An 11,434-nucleotide genomic window follows, 5' to 3' on the forward strand; every position below is an offset into this window, starting at 1 on the left:
CTTTGGTTTGCCAATGTGGCAACCTGGCAGGAGCAGCTCTGTCTTGGGCCTAGGAAATTATTTCAACAAAACTAAAAGTGAAATTAGAACAGAGGCCCACAATATGGACGACACCCAGGCAAAGGACAGAATGAACCTTCTGCAACTCTGGCAGGTGCCAGCTTTGCTCAGGAGGTCCCCATAATGGCCCTGGTGCTAGCGTAGGAGTGAAAGGTTTGTTGACGAAGGGCCATCAGATGGAAGAGATGTGCCATCACCATTTGCTCCACTTTCCATCCTGCTCACCCTTTTTATTCAACATTCATTTATTCACCAAATATTTATTCGACACCTATATGTGCCAAGCTGGAGCACTGAGGTAACAAATGAGAATATAGACATCCCCTTGGAGGTCCCAGTTAGGCCAAAGACCTTTACCTCCAACTAGAGAGCTCTTAGAATGAAGCTGACATTCAGTTCCAGAAGGACAATATTTCTGTTGGGGACCATAGCGTGCAAGTAAGATGGGAAGGACAAAAGCCCTCCAGGGGGTGTGAGAGTGATTTTCCCCTCGAGTGCCCTCAGTTAACCACCGCCCCTTCTTCCTCTCCTCGCCCTCCTGACCACCAGCACTGCTCACGCCGCCCCACCCTTTGCCTGGCCCACTAAATCACTCTCTGCCCCTGACTGTCTGCCCTACCGGGATTTCTCTTCCAGGAGCCCACATCCTTGGTGTGTCCTCAAAATTTGCATCTTCATTACAAGCCATTAGCATAGAAACTTTATTTAATATTCCAGAGTCATATCTGAATGTTGTTTTTTCACTTTTATATTCCACATTGAAGTCAACAGTTTTATCTAAAATTCTTGCTTTGAGAATTTTAAAAAATAGGAAGGTAATTCACAACCTAGATCAATTGCATTACTTGACAATTGTAATCATAGTCCATATATGGTCATAGCATGATACCCACAAACACAAGAATAGTGAAACTAACAAATTGCGTGGTGGTCACGCATCAACAATATTCCTTTTACAGAGATGTCAGAAGGATGTATTCCAGGTAATAATGTTACTTCAAGTTGTAGAGAAAGTCTCTGAGCCTGGCGTCATTTGACATGTGACAGCACATAAACAGGATACTTAATTTCAGACCAAACCCATGCACTGGCACCTGCTAACTACCCAAGTAGTGTTGTATGTGTGTGTTTTCAATAGAGTGTTACTTTTATTCCAGTTTTGCTTTTTGACCCGTGTCCATTTAAATTGGTGTTTTAATTAGATGCTGTTTTATAAAATATTTATTTGCTACTTGCCCATACAACGTTCTTTGAAACCCAGTGCAGAAAGTGACCGTTTTGAGGGGCTGAGGAGTGAGGCCTGACACAGTCTTCCTTTAATTTATTAGTATTGATGATTTTATGGTTGGGTTTATATGCAGAGAAAATAAAAGGAGAAAATCATGCAAAACAAGCTGTTACCTGTTGAATTATTTTTTTCAATTTAACATTAGATATCATAGCTCCAACAAAATAGATTTATTCCCTTCCTACTTAAAAGCACTCTGTCCTCATTGATGTTTAGTGCTTACACACACACAAGGGATGTGTTTTGTTTGCATCCATGGAAGCTGCCTTCATTTAAAGAGCCCTGGAGGACAATTCATTTATTTAGTTACCTTTGGTCAAAATGGTTCCTGGGCACTTTAGAGGAATATTGATCAATCAGCCCACTAAACTGTTTGCAGAAAGGCAGATGAAACCACTGCATGCCTTTCATAAAAATCCTTTCAATTATAGTTACAGAGTTTTATTTACACCTGTCAGTGCTGCCTTTTATGGCTGTTTTTCTTTCTGCAGAGTTGATTTTCACTCCATCATATCTTTAACTAGTGTAGGTCACAGTGATGGTGGCCAAATGCATGAGGAAATATGGGACTCCCATGGGATTCAGCTTCAGTTCAACCATTAGAGCTGGTCCCAAACACAGCAGCCCTCAGTTAACACCCTATCAATATGACATTGGTGAGATGCTGAGAGAACTTTACTCTTGTTTTCATCAATTGGCCTATGTTAAAACTGGTTTTGTTATACATCATTTTGCTTATGGTTGCAGAACCTATCACAGCTTAAGTGAGGACTTAACTGTATTCCAGCTCTCGCTCCTCCCAGACTCCAGGATTGTACTTCCCTGCGACCAAAGGCTGGGTGGTCACAAGACCTGCTGTGACAGGGAGATGGAAGTGGAAGTTGTGTGTGTCACTTCAGACACAGGTTTAAGAGCCAGTGTTGCATTACCGCATTCTCTTTTCCTGTCTATTTTCCCTTTGCCTTCATGACCAGCCATGGTCTAAAGAGTGGCTTTCCCTTCAGCCTGGTGCCCAGACAGAGAACCATAAAGAAGTGGAGCAAAGCTCCCGCTGATGATTGATAGAAACATGGCATGATTGTCAACCTTAGCTGTTTTAAATTACCGAGACTGGGGGGCTATTTGTTATAGGAGCATAACCTACACTCTCCTATTACATGTTTGTTTGTTTTTTAAGGCTCGGTAGAAACTATCTTATAAGTGCCAATTAAAAGGGGATTGAGTTTAGGAGTCACAATAACCAAATGAGAGCATCATCTCTTATCTAAATGGAGCAAATTAATTAAAGTTTTGTATTTATACAATTATTGACCAAGTTGCTTCTCCCTTTCTGTAGTAACTTCATTATTAAACAGAAGGAGAAATCATGGGGACTTTTGGGCCACAAACTGCCATTGTTACTTTCACTTTGAGATTTTTTTGTTACCCTTATGTTCATTGCAGCATTATTTACAACAATCAAGATTTGGAAACAGCCTGAGATGGGCATCAGTAGATGAGTGGATAAAAAAGCTGTGGTACATTTACACAATGGAATACTACTCAGCTGTAAAAAAGGAAACCTTGCCTTTGGGAACAACATAGATGGACCTGGGAAGCATTATGCTAAGCAAAATAAACCATTCAGAGAAAGATAAGTACCATATGATTTCACTTATATGTGGAATTTGAAGGTCAATTTTATTCATTTTATTCCTTTTTTTTTCCACTCTTGCGATAAGATCTTTTTAAACTTATTTTTTATTGAATTTATTCGGCTGGCATTGTTTAATAAAATTATATAGTTTTCAGGTGTACAATTCTACAATACATCATCTGTATATTGTATTGTGTGTTCACCACCCAAAGTCAAATCTCCTTCCATCACCATTTATTGCCCCTTTACCCTCTTCTACCTCTCTCCACCCCCTTTCCTTCTAGTAATCACCATACAGTTCTCTGTGTCCATCAGTTTTTCTTTTTTTTTTTCTTTATTTGCTTAATCACTTCACCCTTCTCACCCAGCTCCCAATCCCCTCCTCTCTAACAGCTGTCAGTCTGTTCTCTGTATCCATTAGTCTGTCATGACTTTGTTAGTGCTTTTTGACCCAGCAATTCTACTTCTGGTTATGTATCCAAAGAAACCCAAAACACTAATTAAAAAAATATATATATGGACCGCTATGTTCATTGCAGCATTATTTATAACAGTCAAGATTTGAAGCAGCCCAAGTGCCCATCAGTAGATGAGTGGATTTACACAATGGAATACTACTCAGCTGTAAAAAAGGAAATCTTACCATAGAGGACAACATGGATGGACCTAGAGAGCATTATGCTAAGTGAAATAAGCCATTCAGAGAAAGACAAGGGCCACATGGTTTCACCTATGTGTGGAATTGAATGTCAATTTTATTACTATAAAACATGTTGCTCTGAGTAAGTCACTTCATTTCCTAGGCCTCAGTTTCCTTACTATGGAGAAGGATGAAATTCAAGTAGTAAGAAATGAAAGCAATAACATTCTGTGTTTAATGCACAGTTCACAGAAATCAATGGGAATAGTAAGTGGGACCTAGAATCAAGTCTTTTGGCTCTTCTAGTTTCTGAAAGGTGTTCCTAAAGCTTAAACAATTTTGTCGTAAGTCTAGATCTTCTTGTGAGAGACAGGTCTGAAGTAAAAAAAAAAAGAAAGAAAGAAAGAAAAAAGGATTTTTCAAAGAGATTAAAGTGTTTGAAATGTGAGGGCTTTGTTATTTCTTTGTTTTTATTTTTGTTGTTTCTTTAGTGAGTGCTTGATTGAAGTGTAATCTACATATGGAAAGATGCACAAGTCCTAAGAGAACAGCTGGGGGAATTTTCTTTCACAAAGTGAACACACTCATAATCAGCACCCAGAAACCCTCCCTGCCACCACCCCCTAGCAGGGGGTTACCACTATCCTGACTTCTATTAGGCTGACTTCTAACTGCAGTGATTAATTTGGCTGCTTTTTAACTTCACTGAAGAGTACCTGATATAGTCTTTTGAGCTGTCCCTCTTTCATTGAACAGTAGATTTATCCGCGTCTTGGCATAAAGAGGCAATTTGCTCTGTAGTCACCACAACCCAGCCATTCCATTGTGAGGGACACTTGGGAAGTTTCTAAGTTTGAGCTGTTTTCAACAATGAACATTTTAATGTTTGTCTTTTGGTTGATATTATTTCAGGTTTAAGTTTCAGGAGGTAGACATCCTTAGACCTAAGTAGGAGAATCGAGCTCTGTGGCAAAAGATTGCATCTTGGAGCATCTCCCTAGTGATGAAAGAGAACAAGCAGTTCTGTAGTCCCAGGCACAGAGAGAGGGAGTTACAGAGGGAGAGCAGGAGGGAGGGAGGGAGAGAGGGAGAGGAGTGAGTGCTGCTGAGCACTACCCTCCCAGCAGAAATTCCATTGTCCCTTTAGTTTAGTCCTTGAGCCTCAGGCAATGACACTGGATGGAATTCTCTGAGAAGCATTTTCTGGAGCAGCATTGTTGTATCAGAGTAAGAAGTAAGCAAAAAATGGTAGAAGGAAAATATTTTTTCTAGACTTGCTATTCGAACTTGAAGGAATCTTGTAGACAAACAAAATATGTCAAATATTAAATCAAAATGCATTATCTATATATATAAAAGTCTAAGTAACTGTTACGACTGGACAGCTGGATGACCAGCCAGTAGCTGTGACATGCACTGACCATCAGGGGCAGATGCTCAACACAGGATCTGCTCCCTGGTGGTCAGTGCACTCCCACAGCCAACATCCCACGGTCCCTCCCCCTGGCCAGCCGGCCCCGATTGGCCCCATTTGGGACTGGGCGAGACGCCCCGATCGCTGGCCAAGCTGAGGGACCCCCACCCGTGCACGAATTTGTGCACCGGGCCTCTAGTAATTCATAAAGAAGAAGGAGAGTGTGAGCAATTGACAATTCACCTAATTCCATTGCTGATAGATATTGAAGCTCACAGCCCTCCTCCCACCAAATCTAACGTTGGGTGTGTAATCATATTAAAGATTGTAACTGATCCTTAAGCATAACTTTTTCTTTATTCTTTTCTTCATAAAACCATGAAATTATAAAAGAATAAATAAGAGACAGAATGCCAATAAGCTTGTCAGTTTGAATGTCACACTTGTTCTCATTCCTGAAGTATGAGGCTCTTTTGGGCCTCCCAGAATGTTTAGAGCTTCCTGCTATTAATCCTTCCCACCTACCTGAATTTCCAGCTTCTCTCTTTCATCATGTTTTTCTTTATGCATGATGTGATTCGATCATCCACTAGTTACTGGCCAAAAGAAAGCATATCTTTAGGTCAATTAAAGTAACTTATTGAAAATAATAATAATAACAATAATAATAATAAAAGTAACGTATTGGGTACTTTATGTGCATTTTCTCTAATCTTCCCTGCAGTTTTGAATGTTATTATCTCTGTTTTGCATATGAGAAAACTAAGGCTTGGTGAGGTTAAGATCTGAGGCTTAAAAGATCCAAGATCACTATTTAGACAGAAGCATTCTCTTTCCTCCCATCTTTCTACCTGGGGATGTCTGTTTTGAGACTTACACTTTCAACCCAAAGCTGTAAAAGTTGAGCAAATGGTGCCTGGTATCCTGAGAGCTCTAGTTCACATTGGAAGGCTATTTTGTCCCTCAGGGAACATTTGACTACCTATGTCTGGAGACAGCTGTAGGGAGGAAGATACTACTAAGATCTAGGAATGGAGGCCAGAGATACTGCTAAAGATATTCTAATACACAGGACAACCCCACAACAAAGAGTTATCTAGCCTAAAATGTGCATGGTACTGAGGTTGAGAAACCTGCCTTACAGAGTGTTTGCACATCATAATGGTGTTTATTAAGCCTAGAAGAATGATTGATTGCATTTGAAGGAGTCAATGAGAGATGGTTGAAAATACCTTTCAAATTAAAATACTCTTCCTCTTGAAAACCCCACTTCTCAGTATCTATTGCAGAGAAGTAAAATCATCCATACACAAGAGTGCATATGTATAGGGATATTATAGTAGCATTATTCTTTGTGGCAAAAATTTAGTAACAAAGTGAATGTCTTTTAATTCGCAGTGAATGTGTGAGACAGAGTTACTACGTTTATGTCATTGAATGTGCAGTCAATAAAGAGAACTGAGTTAGAGCCAAATCAGTTGTGACTGGGACTCTCTGAAAGGCTGAGAGGGACATGCCGAGGCACTTCAAATAGCTCTCTTCCTATTTAACACAGATCTTGATTTGTACTGTCTCCCAAGTAAAGAGGGTGGTTGGATTACCACTGGTTTGCTCCTCATTCTGATTCCACATAAAAATTCCTGCATATTTAGCTCTTAATTGCTGTTTCACTCAGGAATGAAACCACCATTGATCATCAGAAAGGTACCAACAGTGAGTTTTCCCAGCTTTCTACAGAATTCTGGCTCCTGGTCTGGGCCCTCCCTACATCACCTTGGAGCCAAGCAGGCTCTGTGTTGCAGCCCCATTCTGCAGGAGGCATGGTCCTCACAACAAGCACCTGAAACAAACCTGTGAGCAGACACTCTTCTGCCTACACTTCTCTGACTCACTGGCAACAGCTTGGTTGTAACCATTTGGTGGTCTGTCTTAGTCTGCTTGGGCTGCTATAACAAAATACCAAAGACTGGCTGGCTTAACCTACAGACATTTATTCCTCACAGTTCTAGAGCCTGGAAGTTCGGAACTGATTCGAGTTGTTTTAGTGAGCAGGACGCAAGGGTGATTTCCTTCCCGGGTTCTTGTCCAGATGATTAGAAGACTGAAGCCACAAACAAGAGGTGGTAGGTGAAGAGTACAGAAACTTTATTGCAAGCAAATACTACCTCTAAAACCTTACTTCTAAATTCTAAGCCTAAGACTCTGTCCCCCTTGGCACAGGGGGCTCAGAGGGGTCACCTAAGAAAAGTGTCCTCTAAGTTCCTAATCCTAAGAGTCTGTCCCTCCTGGATGGACAGAGGGGCCCCTAAGAATGATGGCCACTGCTTTCTTTGTCTCGAGGCATTAAATAGGCTGGAGACCCTCCTTCTCTAGCGTGGAAGCTTAGCCCTGGAATCAGCTCCCAGGACCCCCATGTCCGCACTTTTCCTCCATTTGGTCATCTTATCTGTTTAAGTTGGAGTCACTTTTGATTTTATCTTATAGCTTTCTCCAATTGTGCTGGCCTGGACAGGGCTACTTTTGATCTAACATATGGTCACTTTAATTGCTCAGGCCAGAAATTTTTCCATCTGCTTGAACCCCTCCCTCCCAAGGCATTTCTCTATCCTCTGTACAAGTAAGATAAGCACTCTGGTGTCTTCAAGTCCCCATCATGCATTTCTCTCCCATGGACCCTCTGTAATCCCCAAACCTTCCTAATTAACCTAGCTAGCTATCAGCAGATTCAGTTCCTCATGAGAGCCCTCTTCCTGGCTTGCAGAAAGCAGCCTTTTCCCCATGTCCTCACATGGTAGAGAGAAGAAGCCTTAGTGTCTTTTCCTCTTCTTATCTATAATAATAAAAGTGTAATATGCTAATTAGACCAGACAGCCGAAGGACCTTCTAGACGTCCTTCCTGACAAAGCCTTGGTGGCAGGGCCCAAGGCAGAGCCGGTTAGGGGCAATCAGGCAGGCAGGTGAGCAGTTAGGGGCATCAGGCAGGTAGGCAGAGTGGTTAGGGGTGATGAGGCAGGCAAGTGAGTGGTTAGGGATGATCAGGCAGGCAGGCGAGCGGTTAGGAGCCAGTGGTCCTGGATTGCGAGAGGGTGCAGGCTGGGCTGAGGGACCCCCACCCCCATGCACGAATTTCATGCACCGGGCCTCTAGTAAGGGTAATAGTTCCATCTGGGGGGCTCCACCCCCATGACCACATCTAAACCTAACTACCTCCCAAAGGTCTCACCTTCAAATACCATCACAATGGGAGTTAGGGCTTCAACATATGAATTTGGGGGAGACACAGACATTCAGTCCATAGCATGATCTCTGAGGCATTTCAGTTCAGTCATCAGGAACACAGGCCCTGGGACAGACTAAATCCTGGTTCTGCCATTTACCAGCCATGACCTTGGGGAAATTATTTGGCCTTTCTATGCTCCAGTCTCCTCATCTATAAAATGGGTTAGGAACAGTATCTATTTCATAAAGTGGTTATGAGAATAAATTAGTTAAGACATGTAATGGCTATAGAGCAATGCCTTGGTCAAACAAAGAGCTCAGTAAATGTGATCATCATTATTCCCTTCTGGATTCAGATATGTCTTAAATTAATCTCTTCTCAAAATATTACCTAACCTGGTTTAAGTACCCCAGCAGCTTTCTTTCTATCCCAACCCTTGGTTGAAGCATCCAGTTTAAAAATAAAACAAAGCAGTATTTATTACACAAACAATATAATAGTAATGGGGATTCATGAAGGACATGGCTGAAGTTCCCGGGGGTGGGAGAGAGAGAGAGTTATTTCAGCAGTTCTCCATAGCCATCCCAGTTTGGGGATGGTAGGGAGGGTGCTGTACCCAGCACGTTCTGTACTTGCAAAGTTGCTCTTTTCCATTTTCAGAAGCTCTATTTAGTCATTGTAATTTGTGGCTTTCTTCAAAGCTAAGTATAGACAAAGCATAATAATAAAGTAAACTAGCTCATGCTGAGCTTAAATGAGTAGTGTTCTCTTATCAAATTCTCTTGCGAGTTTTAATAACTTCTTTAATTTCTCTGTTATTTTCCAATATTGTATACCTGTCCCAGAAGTACTCATTTTGTCTTTCCTAAACTGGCTTTCCTACGCTGGGGAAATGACCAAATTATTCTGCTTTCTTCCTCCTGCCATTCCTCTATTCTTTGGTTTTTAGCTCCCATTCAATTTAGCAGCTGTTGATCATGGTGAGAGTCTGTAATTGAGTGAGTACCAGTGATGCAGTGACTTGTCAGAAAATTTCATTCGAGGGAAACCATTTCCAGGACATGGGGAGAGAGAATGAGTAGAACATACATACTTATTGTACTTGCTTGGGAACTAATAGAGTGGATTTCAAAGTGGAGTTAGATTGGCTTATTTTCTTTGACTACATGACACACTATTCCTTTTTTCTTTTTTAGGTTTAATATTAGCCTCTAACAGAAGGCAGGAAAATTCCCTGTCTGGGTTGAGACACAGACACTATTTTAAACTGTAAGCTTTCAGGAAATGTAACACATAATGCTCAACATGTCACAGGAACTCAGCAAACATGAGTTAAAGTCTTCAGGCTCAAAGGTCCATGCTCAGAAAAGACCATGGATTGTCCAGAGGTTACCATAGGCTGCTTCTACAGATTATGTGTTTCTATGTTTGAATCTTCCTACCTAAAAAACAATGTCTGGTACCAACATTTCAAAGTACCAGAATAAGAAGGGTGAGCAGCTGCAGCTGAGGTTTAGGATGAAAGGAGCAGAAGAGACCTGCCTCTTTGTTGGCCTGGGGTACTTTCCAGGACCAACCGAGATGCTCTTCCACGCACATTCTCTCCGGGCTGATTGCCCCCAGCTGCCTGAGCATCTGTGCTCTTCAGCACCTCTGTGCCTTTGCTTCCTCTTCCTGAAGCAACTCTTCCTACAGGTGCACTCACCGCCCCAACCCAGACCCCACTCGAACAATGCCAAGTCTTGTGCAAGCTGGAATTAATCCCCACCCCCAGTGCACTCCCACGGCATTCACTTCATGCCTCTCTTGTTATACTCCAGGGTCCATGCTTCTAAAAATCAGACCTGGAGTAAGGGAGTTGGGTCTAAGAAGTTATGTGGGAAGAGATCCCAGGAAGCACTTTGAGGGAGTAGGGTGAGGCCAAGGAAGAGGAAAAGCCAATAATGTTGTTTCAATGAGCAGTTTAGTGTGGTGAGCAATTTCGGCTCAACCTCATCAGAGACCTCCTGAGAGTCTGGGTGGCACATGCTCAAAAGTGTCCTACTAAACGGCAAACATCTGGCATCCTCACTGGATGTGAGTTGTTCTGCAGATGCCAATTCTCTGACACTGCCCATCTGCCTCCAACTGCTGAGCTGCTCCAAGGCTAAAGAACAGCTCCATGTGCAGAGGTGCTGGCAGCCACAGCCCCTAGGGCAGCGGTTCTCAACCTGTGGGTCCGACCCCTTTGGGGGTCCAACGACCCTTTCACAGGGGTCGCCTAAGACCAAAGGAAAACACATATTTCCGATGGTCTTAGGAACCGAGACACCGCTCCTCTATCCGTCTCCAGGCGGGTCCGCCCACATGCAGATACGCCCACATAGGAGTACCCGGCGTGATGACATCATCACGCCAACCCCATCACATACATCCCGTACAAATACAGGTGCATGTGACAGGGTTGGAGCCATAATGTACTTCTGCGGACCAGTCACACATGTGTAGAGAGCAGCTACTGTGTAGAGAGCAGCTACTGTGTAGAAAGCAGCTGCTGTGTTGAAAGCAGCTACTCTGTTAAAAGCAGCAGTATTGGAGGTAAAACGACACTTCATGAATTATAATTACTGGGTAAATTTAAAATCATGTACTGTAAAATCATCAACTACTGCAAAAAAAAAAAATATCTGTACCATGGGAACTTAATCTGGATGCTGATCATTCTTTTTATATTCAGCTGTGGTTGATGTGAATACTGCCCCCTTGTGATAGTAACAGGTATGTAAAAAAAACAACAACACAGAGAATGGTAAATCATAGGAAACTTTAATGAACTGTATTGACTGAACTATGCCATGTATCATCTTTTGTATTATTAAAGCTACTGTTATATATTATTTTCATTAGCAAACCATCCCATGACAATGGATCATGTAGAGAAGAACATTAAGAAAAGAAAATATCGTGAGGATTTTTTACAGTATGGTTTTACCTCAATAATTACAGCAGGAATTGAGAAACCGCAATGTGTTATTTGTTGTGAAGTTCTATCAGCTGAATCTATGAAGCCGAAAAAACTAAAATGCCATTTTGATAGCAAGCATCCAAGCTTTGCCAGCAAGGATACCAACTATTTTAGAAGCAAAGCTGATGGACTCAAGAAAGCCAGACTTTACATTGGTGGCAAGTACCACAAA

Source organism: Cnephaeus nilssonii (genome assembly GCF_951640355.1).
Source record: "Cnephaeus nilssonii genome assembly, chromosome: 3".
In the NCBI taxonomy this organism is placed as follows: domain Eukaryota; kingdom Metazoa; phylum Chordata; class Mammalia; order Chiroptera; family Vespertilionidae; genus Cnephaeus; species Cnephaeus nilssonii.